The 18,899-nt window shown below is 35.0% G+C and overlaps 1 long non-coding RNA gene across 1 annotated transcript; it reads right to left on the bottom strand.

The window, feature by feature from the left end:
• Positions 1-11,164: 11,164 nt before the first annotated feature.
• Positions 11,165-14,583, bottom strand: LOC132630052 (uncharacterized). The gene is made up of 3 exons (XR_009578466.1): positions 12,943-14,583; positions 11,982-12,535; positions 11,165-11,358 (listed from the first exon to the last, which is right to left on the bottom strand). It is a non-coding gene; the product is annotated as an uncharacterized LOC132630052 (long non-coding RNA).
• Positions 14,584-18,899: the final 4,316 nt, after the last annotated feature.

Genomic DNA, 18,899 nt, shown 5'->3' with positions numbered 1-18,899 from the left:
TCATTTTCATCTGGTATATCAACAATAATCAGAGTAGATGATTTTTTCATCCTTTTTCTAAGTCATCTCTCCTCTTCGGCCCTTTCAAGTCTCTCTAAACGTTCCAACACTTCAGTTTTCTTTTTTTACCCACCGATGCATCTTTTCAACTTCCGTTGCATCTTTGATTTTTTTTAATCTTACCTATTGTATCATCTCTTGTATATCCTATCTTTGCCAACATCTTCAACTCTTTTTCATGAAAGTAATCTTTTATATTACACCTTAAATATTCTGTTTTTCTCCAGGTGTCGAAACACTCATGACATACTGTATCATTGGACATGGTTTAGGGTTTTCGTGAGAGAGGTAGAGCGACGATTTAGATCTTAGGGTTTTTGTGAGAGAGGTGGAGCGACGATTTAGATCTTAGAGTTTTTGTGAGAGAGGTGGAGCGGCGATTTTAGATGAGGATCTGTGAGAGAGAGCGTGTGTTTAGGTTTTGTGTAGAGTTTAAATGGTAGGTGTATTGATTTCCCCGTTAATGATAATTTTTTACGAGGTTTGACCTTCTTTTGGAGTGGTCTTTGATTTTTGTCCCTCAAATTGATGGTCTTTAATTTTTGTCAGTTAAAAGTATGTTTCTCAGGCTTGAAGCAGTTAGTAAAGCAAATTTGTCACGGGGATATCTAGGGGCTAAAAAGATTGGAAAATGCTGGTATCAGTGGCTGAGCCAGGATTTATGCCAAGAGGGTTCAAAAATATAAAGAAGTCATAAATGAAGAAGCTAAGGGGGTTCAACTTCTACTATATATACATAAAAAATAATTTTCACCTTGTATATATAGTATAATTTTTCGCCGAAGGGGGTCGGATGAACCCCCTGGGCTCTTACTAGGTCCGCCACTGGCTGGTATCACTGTTCGGAAGAGAAAGACCCTGTAAATCATATATATGGCTAGGCAGAGGCAAATCCAGAATTTAAACTTTAGGGGTACAATTAAGATTCTTAGTTTGAACCTATAGTATTTTAAAAGTTACGGGTTCATGTTTACTGTTTATTGTATGCTTCATAAGTTTATGCTCTGCGTCGAAAGTTAGGGGTTCAATTGAACCCCTACCTATCATGCTACATCTGCCGCCATTGTGGCTAGGGAGTTGTTGCATATGTAAGATCCTTGGATAATATGCGATCGGGAAGATGTGGCCTGATTCTAAATTTGAGTAGTGGCAAAAGAAAATCAGGATTGCAGATGCTCACTATTCCACCAGGAAATGATGCAACAGTTAATGCATTCATGAAATGCCACGGTGGTAAGCTCTTTCCCCCCAGATAGCTTTTATTTTAGACAATTGAATATATTACATCAGCACAATAAATTGGTCTTAACAACTTTATCTATTTTCCATGAGCATTCGGAAAGCACTCCATCTTTACTTAAATTTGAACAATCAAAAGGATAGAAACAGTGTCTCTGCAGGCACTTCAACATAAATCTCTCTCTATAAACAAACTATACCATGAGCACCCAACCTTATGATCGTCAACCCTTTACTAAGCGAAAATCAAAACTTGCTTTCCATATTATTATTTTCATCTAAACTAAAGAAATATATTGCTATTGCAATATTAACGGATCCTTCTTACTTTGTGTAAACTTTCCACGATGTCCCTACTAGTGTAGATTAGTGGGTACAATTTGTAAACAACCATATTTTGAGGATGAATATCTTTTTTTTTCTATTTTATTACCATATAGAAAAATAATAAGCAAATTAGAAAAAAAAAATATGCTCTTCCCCAAATCTCTGACTTGAAAGAACAGTTTTCATCAAAATTTTCCCCAATTAATCGCACAAAAAAGGAACACACACAAAAAAAATCTTCAAAATATTCCCCCCTGCTTTTGCTGACATGTTCATAACAATCAAACAAACGACTTCAAATCAAATAACCAAAATAGAAAGCAGTGTGATAAAAGGACGAAAAGAGGAAGATATTTGTATATTTGGGAACTGACGCAACAAACAGAAGTCTGCCAGCATCATAACAAATAGAAGTCTTAAAGATTGTTCATAAAAAAGATCCAAGGGAACGGAACATATCAAAGCAAGCAGGGAATTAACATCTCAATAGCCACCACAGAGACTAGCAAAAATCAGCCTGAGAAATCACTACACTTCATTGGAATGTGAAGCAGCCAACTGGCATTGCATATCTGGATGAATCTGTGATTCACAAAATGTAATTATTAGTAACCAAAATTTTAAACAAATATAACTAAAAAAAATAGCAACTTACCGGATAGTCGGAGCATTTACAGGTTTCATTATCGCGCGTGCACCCTTTACGACACCTAGGAAACCTCTGTCTTGAACAAGAAGGACCTAAATTCGTGGAAAGTGCAACTGATTCCCCTTTGTTCTCTTGAATTGATTCTTTTACAACCAGTAAGACCTGATTCGCATTCCCGTTGTTCCCATGTACATCCTCATGCACCTGATCTGATTCAGCTGATACTTATAAGTTCGCATTTTCCTAATTTAAGACCACAAAAGCTAATTCGTTTTGTAGGTCTGCATTTTCATGGCCCCCATTATTCTCATCATCTGATTCTTATGAGTTTGCATTTAACGCGTGGTGCAATGAAGGAGGTGATTCTGACACCATACCTCCACCATCCATCATTGTTGTCTTGCTTTTCTTATTTCTACGCCCTTGAACTTGTGCCACACCAACTAAGTCTTCAACATTAGTACCTCCGCTCTCCACCATTAGTGTCTTGCGTTTCCTTATTCTAGGCCCTTGAACTTGTGCCACACCAACTAAGTCTTCAACATTAGTACCTCCGCTCTCCACGCTCTCCACCATTAGTGTCTTGCGTTTCCTTATTCTAGGCCCTTGAACTTGTGCCACACCAACTGAGTCTTTAACATCAGTACCTCTGGTCTCCACCATTGGTTGCATGCCTTTCCTTGTTCTTCGCCTTTAAGCTTGTGCCACACCAACTAAGTCTTCAACATCAGTACCTCCGCTCTCCACCATTGGTGTCTTGCGTTTCCTAGTTCTAGTCTCTACTTCTGCCACAACAACTAAGTCTTCAACATCAGTACCTCTGCTCTCCACCATTGGTGTCTTGATTTTCCTAGTTCTACGCCCTTGAACTTGTGCCACACCAACCAAGTCTTCAACATCATTAGTTGGTTAATAAAATAATTAACTTAAACTAATTAATCTCCCATTTAAGCCGATCCAACTAATAAGCCCTACCTGCCCAATTAATCCCCTTTTATCGATATCAAAAGAAACCCTCGAACCCATTAAATAGAAATGAAAGAAACGAACCATGAAACAGAAATACACTGTTTCTATTTTATTTTAGTTCAAAATTTTAAAGTAGAATTAGTCAAACACCACCCTATAAAAGTAATATTCTTTTCCATTTTCTTTTTTGTTAAAAGAAATTATATACGTCATTTTCAGCTGAAATTACGACCATGAAACACTGTAAGAAACAAATCATGAAACAGAAACACATTGTTTCTTTCAGTGTTTCATGTATTGGTTGAATCACCATCCAAATGTCTGCACCGTTCTAGGGTCGGGCTTATTAGTTGAATGAGTTCGAAGGTTTCTTTTGATATGGATAAAAGGGAAATTAATTGGGCGGGTAGTGCTTATTAGTTGGATCGGGTTAAATGGGGTATTAATTAGTTTAAGTTAATTATTTTATTAACCAACGAGAAGATGCCACGTGATAAATGGAATTGTTAATTAGGTTTTGAAGTGGGTCTGTTAAAAATAAGGGTATTTTAGGCCCCAAAGGTTAACGCCAGGGGTATTTTAGGCCCCAAAGGTTAACGTCAGGGGTATTTTAGGCCCCAAAGGTGGATGGAGGGTATTTTTGCACCAAATCTAATAGTGCAAGGGTATTTTAGGCCCTTTTCCGTTTATTAAAATAACTTGCAGCACTTAAAAGTACTATAAGCACTTATGCTTAAAAGCCACTTTTTTTCAGCTAATCCAAACGGGCTCTATCTCGTCTCTTTACTTAGTAGGCGTTTGGACGTGCGGTTTGAAACCATGATTTTTCATGAAACCAACGTTTGGACATGCATTTCATCTCATAGTTTCAAACTCCAAATCATCCAAAAAGGCATGATTTGGGGTTTCAAACTATGATTTCACAAATTTTAAATATAAAACTCCATCCATAAGTTTATATTTTATAAAAAAAGACCCATAAGTTGGTAAATATTTTTAACAATTACTCCCACCAACCATTTACCAACCTCATTAACTTCCACTAACCTTTATTTATGTCTACCATGTGAGAGGGTCATATTAAAGAGTAGTTACATTACTATTCATGTTAAATTTTTGCTTTTATTGAACTAAAGTTTGATCAATTGATGTTGTATTTTTTAGAAAGGTCTTCTAGTAGCGTATTAATTTTGTTATGAACTATGACTTGCTCATTTGGTAAGATTGTATAAGAATTGGAAATGTTTTGATAGTTTTCACAACTTGTGGGTTTTTTATGTCTATAAGAGAAAATACAACTTATGATATCCAAATGACATGTCCAAACATGGTTTCAAATCATGATGTCCAAACGGCTCCTTAAAGGACTACTACCAAGATCTCTTTTTGTGTCATTTTAATTTATCTATTTTTTGCATGTACACTTCACATGGAAGCACTTTATATAGGGGTGGACATGGTATGGTAGATACCGATTATCATATCGAAATTGAAATTTTTTATACCGCGATTTCGATACAATGATATTTGATATGTTAAAAAGTTTGATACACGGTACGGTATTCGATATTAATAAAGAAAATATCTAAATACCAAATACCGTATCGAAATATATAGTTACATATACAATTCATATATCTTAGTATTATAATACTAACAAATATATAAACTAGTATTATTAAAAAAATAATTGTTTAAATGCTGAAACTTTAATTTGACAACTCTAATTTGATTTAAATGTTTTTTTTTTGTGTAATTGATTTATGAAAGGGATTGCTTGTACTTTTTTTTTGAATATTTTTACACGTGTAAGGTATTAGTACAATATAATTTAAACATTTCTTAAGTAGTTTAAGTCATAATTCTCTACGATATGAGTGTATGTAAGTCGAAATCGAATAAACTATGATACCGATTTACCGTACCACAAATACCGAAACCAAACTTAAAAATACCAAACCATACCGAATAATTTGGTATGATTAACGATATAGTATTTTTAAAAACCTAGACCAAAATTATCGTACTGAAATTTCAAATATCATATTATACCGTATCATGTCCACCCTACCTGTATAGGTGTTTCGCCCTTTTTTGTACGCTTTCATTTTTAACATTTTATAGCTAGTATTCATTGGTGCGAATAAGTAAAGTAAAACACACACATGGAGCCCATAACCTTAACTATAGAAAAACAGTAAAGGTAAATATTATTTACTTGCGAACCCACATACACAAATAAGCTTCCGATTCAGTGGTAATGCAGAGGCTAGAGATGCTCTCGTTCCTGAGATGTGGATTCGAAACCCCATCGATGCCTATGTTTTTTTGCTTTTTGGTTATAATAAGCAAGATTCTCTTTTAATTCATTTTTTAAAATTAGAAGAACGTATAAATTGAACTCGTGCAATTATTTTCCTTTAGGGGTAACTTTTTCCCTTTTTGCTATCATACATAATTTCTTTTAACACTTTATATTTTAAAAACAATATATAAAATTGACAAATCAATAAGCAAAAAGCAAACTGAATTCTCCCGATACTTGCTGCTACCATTCTTTTTCATGGTTTTCTTTCACAAAGCCAAACCCAAAATTAGATTTTCAAAATATATTAAATATTTATACTTGTTCGTTAGTTTGATGGTTGTTATCAGGGCGGCTCAAGGGTGAAGCTAGTAAAAACTTTGCTTTAGCCTCCCAAACTTTTGAGGCCTCAAGATTTTTACGGATGGATTTTATGATTTTATTTTTTCTCAGACAATATTGAATATTGTAAAAAGAAGTACAAAATTTATGTAATAAAAGAAGGGAAAAAACTATCTACTTTTTAAGAGAAATATTTTAGAACTTTGAACTAAATTACTCAAAATCTTCATATTATTAAATAAAGTTTTTACAACAACATCTAAGGTAATGTATTTAAAACACATGACTAACATCTTATTAACTTGATTTAATCCTCACTATTATAAATATTAATAATAATGTTACTATGTGAAGTAAATGCAAAATTATTAAAAAACCAAAAAGGCAAGACTAGATTTTCTTTTATGTATGTGTATATATTTAAGGTCTCGGATTAAATTATAGCTTTAGGCCATTAATTTTATTTAGACACCCTTGGTTGTTATAGATTAGCTTAAGGTCATTGTGCTGTCTTAAAATTCTAAACCCTCAGACCTCAAATTCTAGCTCCGTTCCTTCATTCACCATTGATTTAGATGGAGGAAAGTCATCATTATCTGATCTAGAATCATCTCCATCATTATCATCATTATCCGATCCAGAATCATCTCCATCATTGTCTTCATTTCTGTTAGAACGAGACCGTGAACTTCTCTTGCGTTTTTTTCCTCTTCTATTCTGCTCTTCAACACGTTTCAATTGTTGTTCAACCTTATCAATTTGTTCCAACAATACAGTTTTTCTTTTGATCCACGATTCAATCTGCAAATGTTCCTTCGCATCTTCGTACTTTTGTATTTTGCTAGTATGACATCTTTAGTGTATCCATAAACCGCCATCAGTTTTAAAATATGTTTTAGGCCTGGGAAATAGACTTGAAGTTTACATCTAGGACAATCATATATGTTCCACGCATAGTAACACTCAGAACATTGTTGTGGATCGGCCATGGTTAGGAAGTTTTCGAGAAAGAGAGACAGGTGCGGCGAGAAATAGTGATTAGGGTTTTTCGGAGGAAGAGTAGGTGCGGCGAGAAAGACTAAATAGGGTTTTTTCGAGGATGAGTAGGTGCAGCGAGAAAGACTGAATAGGTTTTGTGTCTACAAGTTGGTATGATATATTGGGCCACAATCAAAATTGAGTTGAATTGACATCTCCTCCTTGCACTGGTCGATTTTCTCTTAAATGCAAAGAGAAAATCGACCAGTGCAAGGAGATTTCCCTCCTCCTACTTCGGTGTTGAATGAATCTGGATCTCTGGCTGTTAACGAGGAAGAAAATGCTTCTGGTCGAAATACAGGAGATGTCAATTTAAGAGAAAATCGACCAGTGCAAGGAGATTTCCCTCCTCCTACTTCGGTGTTGAATGAATCTGGATTTCTGGCTGTTATCGAGGAAGAAAATGCTTCTGGTCGAAATACAGGATATGCCAATTCAAGGGAAATGCAAAGAGAAAACCGACCAGTGCAAGCAGATTTCCCTCCTCCTACTTCGGTGTTGAATGAATCTAGATTTCTGGCTGTTATCGAGGAAGAAAATGCTTCTGGTCGAAATACAGGAGATGTCAATTCCAGGGAAATGCAAAGAGAAAACCGACCAGTGCAAGCAGATTTCCCTCCTCCTACTTCGGTGTTGAATGAATCTGGATCTCTGGCTGTTAACGAGGAAGAAAATGCTTCTGGTCGAAATACAGGAGATGTCAATTCCAGGGAAAATCGACCTAGACCGGTGCAAGATGTCAATTCAAGGGAAAATCGAGGTGGTGTCAATTCAAGGGAAAATCGAGGTGGTGTCAATTCAAGGGAAAATCGAGGAGGTGTCAATTCAAGGGAAAATCAACCTAGACCACTGACTGTTTCTCGCGTTCTTAGGTCAGCTGGTGCTGCTGGAGGGAATAGTATTGCTACTTCCTCCTCCCGCGCGCTTAGGCCATGCCATAACCCTGACGGTATATATGCCAAGAGGGGTGCACTTGCAAAAAGTTGTGAAAAAGTGTCGTCCCACTTGCGAGTGCAATTGCAAATGTGAAAAAGTGTCGTCTCACTTGCGAGTGCAATTGCCTGACTTGCAAGTGCTCAGAGTTTCAGGTCGTTGAGAACCAGTGCATGGTTTTAATTTTGTTGAGAACTAGAGTATTAGATTAAGAGTACTAGTGCATGGTTTTGTTTTTGTTGAGAACTAGAGTATTAGATCAAGAGTACTAGATGTTGAGTAAATAAATAGTTACAACAGACTTTCTGGTATGCACCTAGAAGCTCTCTACTTTTCATAGACAGAACTACAAGTTGTAAGTCTGGGTTTGGGGCCAAGAATTAGTGAGTTTGCATGTTACCATGTTGACTTAATTAGTTCAGTTCTAGTTAAGGACTTCATGTAATTGGAATATATTGTGTTATCTGTGGGCATAGCTTTGTCTTTCTAGTGTGGAATCTTGAATAAGAATGGAGATCAAGGATGCTTAGTGTACTCATTCATACCAGTTCTACTTTTGTTGTCCTTGAAGGCCATGATACAGTCATACACTCTGCTTGGCTAAATCAAATGAATGCATCAGCTAACTTCATCAGAAAGGATGATTGGAGCTATCTAAAGGGTGAACGGAGGGTGAACGACTATTTTGTTCTTCTGCAGGACTCTGAACTGCATGCATGTTTTATTGGCTTCATTACGAACCTCTGTTCTTTAGTCTGGTTTCATGGTGAGCTAATTCTTCGATTCAGTTATGGTTGTGTGTGTGTGTGTCTGTGTAAAGGCAACTCAAAACCCTTTGGATTTGGTTCATTAAGCTGCATAATCGATGATGAGTTCATATTTTGGTGAGGGAATTACTCTTCTAAAGTAGGTGTAATTTTCAATTCTAAGCTGCTTATCCAATTGAATGACTGCCTCATAAGTATGCTCTTGTGATGCGTATTTTTTGCTGTTCCCTTCACCCTGCAGTTAATAGTTGGTACAATTGTTATCTTTAACCCAATTCATCATTTAACTACTGAATCCATTTGATTGAGCAGCTATGCCCATCGATTATGACCGCAGTTAGAACTACAGTTGTGGTGCATGTACTGTAGTTGCATGCCCATTAATTTTGTGTTACTTAGATAAAATTGAGTGGCTTTTACGTTATTAAATGATAGTTTAATGACTTTGATACTCATAAACTGAAGTGAAAGTCGAATGATCATCCAAAAAATAAGTCCTCCATTTCATTCTCACAATTATGTTATGCTCGATGATAGTAATTCACTTTAAGGATATTCCTGGACAGAAGGAACATTCAGAAACACTTGATCTTTTAGCATTATATATCATGTCCTCATGCATGATATCTGATTTCATTCCATGATTTGCATGGACTTGGCCAGCGTCCGTTTGTTTAATTTTATATGAGAATTGCGACACACATAAGCTGCATTCTTTGTAAATACACCATCTTTTTCCCCTAACTTATGTGCTAAGTTCCTTATTCAGAAGCAGCTTATTTTTTTTGGTTTTGTTTAGACATTAGAGAAACCAAATAGGGGTAATTAATTGATGACTTAATGTAGAAATTGGAGAAAGAATTAATAACTATCCCATTATCTTAATCTTATTTACTAGTACTCTGAATGGTGGTGAAGCTTTTGAAATGCCTGAACTTGTTTAAAAATTTCCAATTAAAACTGATAAATGGATCCATATATTTAAGAGAAAACAAAATTTCTTTGTCACCAAAACAGCCTTTTCCTTCCAGAAATTTCATGTATTTTCTCTTTCTCTCACTAAACCTGAAATCTGCAAGGGCTGAGGTAAACGGCTAACTAATTTTGATGCCTCCTGAAAACAAGATAGCTGACCTAATTCTACCACAATACGAAGGAGCAAACTGTTATCCTGCTTGTTTCTTCCGAATCCATCCTTTCAGGGATTTTTGTGTTTAGGCATATGATACCTTGGAAATATAGCTCTCAAGTACATTTTCCAAATTGAGCCGAGAGTCTCTCGAAAACAGCCATCCTACCTTGGTAGGAGTAAGGTCTGCGTACATTATACCCTCCCCAGACCCCAAGATGTGGGATTTCACTGGGCTGTTGTTGTTGTAAGTACATTTTCCAAATGCATGATTGTTCTTGTTATGAAATTTTCACTTTTAGGTACATCAAGAATCAAGCTGCTTTGCAGTCTCCAGTTTAAAATTAGTACCATTAATGTTCCTCCAGTTTAAGTAACAGAAAGTTTATGACATAGACTTTTTTGATTTTAATTACATCCTCAATCTAGGAAAACCGAAGTCCTGCATCAGCTGTCTTTTACTCTTTTTTAGTATCTGTATGCAACACTGCTATCTGTACTTGCAGATGGTACAATGTCTTTTACATGTCCAATCAAGGGAAACCAACATCCTAGTAATACTGTGAAATTTTCGCTAGTTGTTCCTTTTTGTGACAAGCTATTTAGTAAATGACTCTCTTTTTATTTATGTTGCAGTTTACGGACCTCTTAGATCACGGTTTAAAGATTATTTTTTTTTAGCAAATTAAAAATCTTATGAGAATAATGTCATTAGAATAGCTAGTATTCTTACTCGCGCGATGTGCTGTTGGTTTCAAAAGAAATTAGTTGTCAAAATTATTATCTTATTCGTCTGAGCATATTAATCTAATTATTTTAATAAAATTGGAAAATGAAAATTGGTCCTAGCCAACATATCTCATAACTAGAAGAGTTACAGACAGCAGATGATTCGAATTTATCCATGTTTACACCAAACTAATAAATTAGTTGACACATATTTATATACATTGTTATCACTAATCATTAATTAGTTGCATATTTTCTTTTTAATTTATAACTTAACACAGTAAATTAGTATAATTTAGTGTAAATACCGGAAATGAATAATTTTTTACCATCATAGGCAACCTTAATATCTACACTCAGTTAATAATGCTGGAATTCATTCAATCACCGTAGTAAGTTACTTTAACAACTGATTTCTTTCTTTAGGTTATAATTTTTAGTTCTATTTTTAGAGTATATTAAACCATAATATTTTAACAAAATATTTAAAACTTATTTTGTCTAAAGGAAATAAATATATCATACAGTGCTACAATATTGAAGTGACTACACGAAGCGCAGTTCTAGATGACATTAGTAATTTTATAATAAGTGATATTCTTATATTAAAATATTTGATATTGTTGTAAACTTATTAGGGTAGAATATATTTCAATGTATCCTATAAATGCACATGATAATTAAAATTTCATGTAGCCAATTACAAATTAAACGTTTTTATTAGAATAGAACTTACAGATAATAATTTTAGTTCATTTTCTGGGAGTTATAACCTCCGCTATTTTTTTTATTTTTTACACTTCACCAGAAAATTTGACAAAATTTGAGTTCTACATTTTTTAATCTTTTCCCTCTCCTTGTTGCAGCACCCCTGAAATACATACATTAAAGAAAAACTGTTAATAGTCCACACAATGGCACATATATTTTGTTTTAATAAAGGACATAGTCCACACAATAGGATACTCCCAGCTCAGAATCATGTATAAGGGTCAGTTAGGACCTCTAAAATTTAGCAACAAATCAGCAACATCAGATCACAGAGTTCCCAAATCAAGGTTCAAGAGTTAACCCTCTATCAAAGTTGAAGAATTGACACAATCCTAACATGAGATCACCCTCTTTAAACCTCAGCTAATGCTACATTATATACACCAGCAACAAAGACCAAAATGCTTGACATCTGAACTGAAATAAGAATCTAAAAAATACAAACTATATTTTCAGAAAGGAGACATGATTTACAACTTGGGAGCTGCAAACCTATGATTATTACAGAGCAACTTGCTTTGGTTTTCTGAACTAATACTAAAGAAAATTTATTTTGTTCAACCATTATATAGATGCTCCTTCTGTTAATAGGTGAAACAATTATTTGTAATCAAAGAATATTTCAGAAAGATGAATGTAGTATGCCATCTTCCTGAATGACATTTGGCAAGATAAACTGATACTATAATGAAGTTCTTTATTAAATTCAAATACTTATCATACATAAATTCCGCCAGCGTTAACCTCCGATGGAGACTTGTCAACATAAATTGCAGCCTTGAGGGTTTTCACCTTATCGAAGTCGGTCTTTTAGAGAGAGTGGCACTGTCAAGCTGGGAGTGAACTTATCCACTAACAGAGACCAATGTCATCAATCAGCGTAATAGCAGACGAAAAAGGCCCATCAGCCCCTTGGTCTCTCCAGAAAAAGGAAATAAGTAAAATGTTCAATAGAATATTCCATGTTGAAGCACAATGAGGAAGCTGTTAATCAAAATTAAAATAAATTTAAACCTTCTATTTCCACAGAAAACTTTCAACCTTTACATTTATTTAAAATGTAGAGGCTGAGGATGATGTTTTAATGTTTTCAACTTCTTTATTGAACCTTTTTTGTTTTTAGGGGATGGGAGGAAGAGGGAATTTTTGTATGAATTTGGAAGGGAATACCTCCTACAGGATGCTTCCTCAGCCAATCTGAAACTACAGAATCGTAAGGACATATTGAAGAGCTATCCAGGCCAACTTCCTTCAAAATTGTTGGTCATCATTATCTCCTGAAAAAAGTCCAAAAGATCTGAGTTTACTCAATTTACTATGTAATACTGGTTTTAATCCAATTTAGATAATCCTTTGCAACCTGTTCTAAAATAGTTAGCACAAATAATGTCATTTTGCTAGAAGTTAAAAGAGGCGGTTAAGAAATGTTTATAGGACAAAAAATAGTAAGAGTAGCAGGACAGGCCAGTTTATCATGTGCGGAGCTGTATTTGAAGTTGATTATCCAAGGTCATGCTTCACATCACCTAAACTTCCAATATCAATATTCAACATCTTTTACGTGTGTTCTACATAAGAACAACGATTGCTTTATAAACCTATTCCTAATATAATAATCTACTATTTTTGTATTACTTTAATTTGAGATAACTCAATCACATACGAAGAAGTAAGAAGCACTCACCTATAGAGCTTAGTTTGAGTGGAAACAGGTCCCATGTTTTGGCGACAAACTCTGCAAGATAATTGAAGCAATACCCCTGCGCAAGAAGGGAAAATAATTGAAGCAATACCCCTGCGCAAGAAGGGAAAACAATGATGCAACCTATTAGGAGAAAATATTAGAGCATAGAATCAGTACACCAATTGTATTTGTAGGAACAAACTTCTTGTGTCACACCCGCATTAGTCAAATTAGTAAATGTCATATTTTCTGTAATGGATGCTCTAACGCTGCTAAGAAGAACACATGCCATAAGAGTGGGAAGAGCTTCACTCGAAGCTGAGATTACTGCCAAGTGACCCCATGCCAATATTGGGACGAAAACTGAAAGAGCAGACATTAGTGCTTGTACAATATTTATACAAAGAGATTCTACCATATACCTTTCCTTTTTACAAAAAGATGAACAGTTAAGCCAACAATTTCCTCGACCAACGAACAAAAAAGGAAAAGATGGGCAATAGCAAAGAACAAAATAAGTATACTTTGCTAAAGAAGTAATTCAACTAAAAAAAGCTTTAACGCATATCGCATCATTTTCATCCAGCTACCAAAAACTTAAGCATATTAGCTTGCAATAGGTGAACTTCAAACCTACCGATGAATATTCTTTTTTCGTAGATACTTGTAAAATTTAGACTCAAATGGAATTAAAAGAATGCACTGTAAACAAATTTAAGAACTTGTCTCAAATGTTCTAGCACTTATATCGCGACACTAAATTATGTCCATTGTACCCAGTCCTCTCCACAAAGTGAGGCTTTCAAACCATTCTCTTGAATCTCCTGATCTTCTACTCCCAAACAGTGAAATTGAAAGGGTAGAAAAGCAGGTCAGTTGATTGGCAAGTTGACTGGTTTTAGTTTCGGTCATGAGATGACTTTTCCTTTACTCTTTCACAATCTCTCTCAGCCCACCGTTCTCCCTGTGTCTAGCCTCCTTTTCAGTCACCCTCTACAACTAAGTCAGTTGAGCTCTTTCGGCTCCTAGACCAAATGTGATCTTTCCTCCTGTTGATTCGCTTACTTTGCTTACTTTACACTAAGCATAATAGAAACCTTTCCTATTATTAGAGAGAACTTAAAACTACTACTTTTATTCCAACAACCTTTACACGTTAGGAATACCTTCGCATTTGTAGTCAATATACCAGATTCAAAACAAAAGTGGCAAAAAGGAGCCAAAAAAGGGGAAAAAAAAAAAGCAAAACAACACCATCGCGACACACAAAAACAAAGAGAACTGCTAAATTAGTAAATTTTGAAATTCCAGAAGAAAAAGTAGAAATGAAATATAAATATGACAAATTGAGTAATGTAAAAGGGGAAGAAAATCTTACCTCTTTCTATTAACCCCGCTAAACAAAATCTTACCTCTTTCGATAATATGATATATTGAAAATATCATGAAAAATACATATATCAAACTAGTAGTATGCAAAATGATGATGATTTTTGGGATACGTTGGAAGATGATGGACTTGTCGAGTGGTTCACCCAGAATATGTCCTGATGATTCTTTTAATCCGCTTTATTGTTTTTGTGTTCTCGGGAACATGTAATAAGTTCCTTTATATTTAGATGTTAGGTAATTCTCGATGAATATTTGAATTATGAAAAAAAAAAAAGAGAGAGAGAGAGAGAGAAATTGTATATGATAATGACGAATGTGGTACAACATACATGTAGCAAAGTTTGGTCAAATCAAATACAAAATCTAGCAAATTGTAATAACTGACTTATTACATTATTAAATGTTCATCATATATAAACAAAATCAATGAATGAGTAGCTGAAATAATAAGAAGTTAATGTTTATTAAGCTGATAATAAGTAGAAGTTAATGTTTCTGCACAAATGCAACATTCTTCGGATTCAATGTAAAGCGTAGTAAAACAATATAAGGGTAGGATTTCCAAGAGAATGAAAGCAAGCAAGTGAAGTGTAGAAATGTGATAGATGTGTAAATTGATGACTTCAGGGCGGAATTTAGGCAATAACTGATTTGAATAAGCAAAATAATTAGGAAAATTTGGAAATCAGAAATTCAATGAAAAACCCAAAATATTAATAATACAATTATCAACAACACCCATACCCACGTAAACATTAGCATCAAAACAAAGACAGACCCAAACATTGCAGTTGAAGAAATGAAAGCCAACCCATTTCTGAATGGACCAAGTCCTGGGATGTTGCAACCGTACAGTTTTGCGTATTTTCATTTTTTTGTGAATTTGCATTTTTTTTTTGTATTTTAAAATTGAAATTTTCTGGCACTGACACTTGTCACTCTACTATGATTTTCCTTCTCCTATTATATATAGATAGATATTCGTATCTCCTTTTTCCTTCTATTTTTTAAGTAACATGTGTGTAACTCCTATTTCTAAACACATAATTTATTTAAAGGAAAAATTACACTGTATGATATCTGGGGGAAAATATTTAGATTGGTGGTCATAGGAGGCAGAGAAGGTGGATAAAAGAATACGGTGTCTGTCGGTTTGATTTTGCGGCGTAAAGAAGAACCTTCACACTATTAGATAGTGAAGGCAGGCAGCAATAGCTTACGGAATAGGATTTTTGGTTAGGTTTTTCCTTATAGCGTGTAAAAATGTGTAATTGAATTCTCGTGTGAGTGAATGAGTATCATTTTCTTTTCTTTTTGTAAATTGTGTCTGCTTCGGAATTTTTATTCATTCAGTTTATGAATATGGCAGATGTAGTAGTGTGTCGTGTTTGTGAATGATTGAAATCTTTATTTACTTTGTATGAGAGTGTGTCAAATGTGAGCGAAGAAATGGATTGCGCTCCTCTGATTGTGTATCCATTAATGAATCAAATTATAGAGAGACTTGCATTTGTAAAATTGGATCAAAAAATTAGCGGAAAGAATTAGTAGAGTGAAATTGTGTTGGTGTGTGAATTGTGAGTGTGCTAATTAATAGGAATAAGCATGGAAAAAATGGACGAATGCATGTGTTAGATAACAAGTCAATCTCTTTTTCTACTTCACAAGGAAACAATCCACATGATTATGTGAGTCATTTTATTGTTTTAAGTTAATTTTTACTTGCTTATGCTTGATTCAAGGACAAAAGGGGCGAGACTGTGGACTCATGGGAAAGAAGCTTTTCTTCCCACTTCATCCCACTCTTGGTGATAACTATGCTCCTTCTTCACCTTCACTTCCTGGTTCTCCCCTTTCAGTCATTCTTAATAGCTCTGAACACCTTAGATGTGCTTCATTGTTCCCACCTTGTAAGGCCAGGTCACTCTACCTTGAAATTAGATAGAAATTAGTACAAGATCTCATAAAGCTTGCAGGGCTTGAAACTCATAAATTGATGATTTGAGATCCAGTTGATCATCCAAATTGATGTAATCTGGTCAGATGAACAAGCTGATACCTGCTAAAATAACAGGGTGATTCTGATACAGACCCACCTCTCAAGACTTACCCTAGGAGAAAATATCAACATAAGGATAAAGAGTTGAAGAGTTTTGGACAAACACAACTTCTACAGCAGTTGTCTAGCAACTGTTCCCTTGATTTTCTCCGGCGGTTGGTTTAGCAGTTATTATTCCTAGTTTATCTTATCCTATTATATTTTCTATAAATATGTAATTAGGATTAGTTATTTGGGTATGCAATATCAGATTTAAAATTACTATATTCTGGAGTCTTGTCCTCTCCATACGGACATCTTTATTGGTGTAATTGTGTTTAAGATTCTTGCACAAACTATTGCCAGTAAAACTACTTTCTCTGTTCTATTTCTTCGGTTCTCTACTTTGGTTACCATCAGATTTCCTGTATACCCCTATTTCTTCGGTTCTCTACTTTGGTTAATATCAGATACCCCTATTTCTTCGGTTCTCTACTTTGGTTAATATCAGATTCCCTGTATACCCAAAAATTTTACCTAGTCTTTTAGAAAGTCAGGATTTTCCAGAAAGATCATGGCTTCGTTGAATTTGATTTTATCTCATTGTTGCGGGACTGTTATGCATAATGTATGCGGAATGTTTGCAGTGCCTATTGTTGTGTCATCTCTTTTTACTTTTAGGTTTGGTTTCTGACTTCTATTGATTGGAGTAGAAAGTTTTGGGATTTGGCCGTGATACTTCGCTTACTAATAATAAGATCATCTTTATCAAGGGCTGTTATGTTTTCGAAGGTTTAGTTATCCCAACTGGTGCATATCTTTTTTTTTTTTTTTTTTTTTTTTGGTTTTGTTTTCTTGCAGAGATCTTGTGTGCTTTTCTATGGCAAATTCCAAGGGCCCATGTACCATGAGAAATATGATTTACAATGGGAAGAACTCTTTACTGCCTCCTAAAAGTCCATTTCCTAGTATGGCCCCATCTTATGTCGATTATGTTCCCCGTTCTACTGTTAGCCAAAAGGGCATCCCGAAACCCAGAGATAGAAATCCACATCATCAGCGTACTTCCTCTAAAAGTTGTCTTATGGAGGAGCAACTGTCTTTGGTTGCATGATCTTCTCAATGAGCGAGAAACTCCTGTGCGCAGAGGCAGCCATCGGCGTTCATCTAGTGACTCATTTGCGTATTTTGATGTTAGATTAATTTGACAAGTTATCCACTTTCGAATGTTCTCGGGAACACCCGGTGATCCTCTTGCTCATTGCAAGTTTGCTCTAGAGTACGTTAGTTGAAGAAGCTCTTGACATATTTTATGCTGGTGCTGTTGCAAAACAGGTCAAAGTGAAACAAAGACACTTTATGCAAAATCTTTAGAAGCATGGACTTCTAAAGATGTTTGGCTGGGGAATTTTCATGCTAATTGGAGTCATTGCAGCTAGATACTTGAGGCAATATGATCCAATCTGGTTTTACTCTCACATAACCATTCAATCACTAGGCTTCATCCTCGGATTCGCTGGTGTTGTAGGTGGGCTCGTTTTCAATGGTCGTCTTCAGTAATTGAATCGTAAATCCTGAAAAATGTACCGAAATTTACAAAACCAAAGTTTACTTCAATTACCAGTTACCCAACCCAAACTTTAGAAATACCGAACTGAATACTAGACGCCCACCCCAAGAAAAGAGCTGGAAATTGGAATCCTATTTACTTCTTTTTTTATTTTATTTTTTTTTATTTTTAGTACGTTACAGTGCAAATGCTCCCAGTTAATCTCCTTGGCACTGTTGAGAATTTCATTCATACCAATGTAAAAGAACCAACAATAATCAGCTCACAATCACTGAGCAATGATTCTAGATTTCCAGTGAACAAGGGACCAATTAATTTCACTTTTTGAAAGCATTTCAGATTTTGCATTTTGTATCTGCACAATCGAAGATTTAAGATGCTGTATGGAGACTTAGAAAAATCTAAGAACCATCATTAACAAAAGAGAGTATTCTAGGGTGGCCAAAATTTGTATGGAAATGCTGTGGCATGGCTCTCGGAAAGCATATAATGTAGCCAATTCTGAAGCAAACGGGTGAATTTGGTTAAGGACTGCAATCTTGCCTGAAACTTTTACGCTCATGAACTATAATCCTCCTCGCCAAGTTCCAGATAGATTTAAAACGCATATTATCAACTTCCGAATGTTCTCCAGACCACCAGGCTTCCGGTGAGGTCATATCTGTCTCATGCTACATTTCAACTTCTCCAATTCAAGTTCTTGTTTTAAAGATTCGAGCCGTTCAAGTAAATCAATGTTTTCGTGGTGAAATCAAACATCATAGACAAAGTATTAATTGAATTGTGAAGATGATGATAAAAAATTTCCCATGTGTAAGTGGCCTTCACCGACCAAACACAAGAAAGTAGAAGAAAGAGAAAAAATGGGCAAAGAAACCCGTCAACAAAATTGTCTCAAATCACCTTCTGTAGCAGGTCTAATTTCTTCTTAATGCTCCTTCAATAACTGCTTATTCT

The sequence above is a fragment of the Lycium barbarum genome, chromosome 3 (assembly GCF_019175385.1).
Source record: "Lycium barbarum isolate Lr01 chromosome 3, ASM1917538v2, whole genome shotgun sequence".
In the NCBI taxonomy this organism is placed as follows: Eukaryota; Viridiplantae; Streptophyta; class Magnoliopsida; order Solanales; family Solanaceae; genus Lycium; species Lycium barbarum.
The sequence above is the reverse complement of the archived record's forward strand: the minus strand, read 5'-3'. Positions and strand labels throughout refer to the sequence as shown.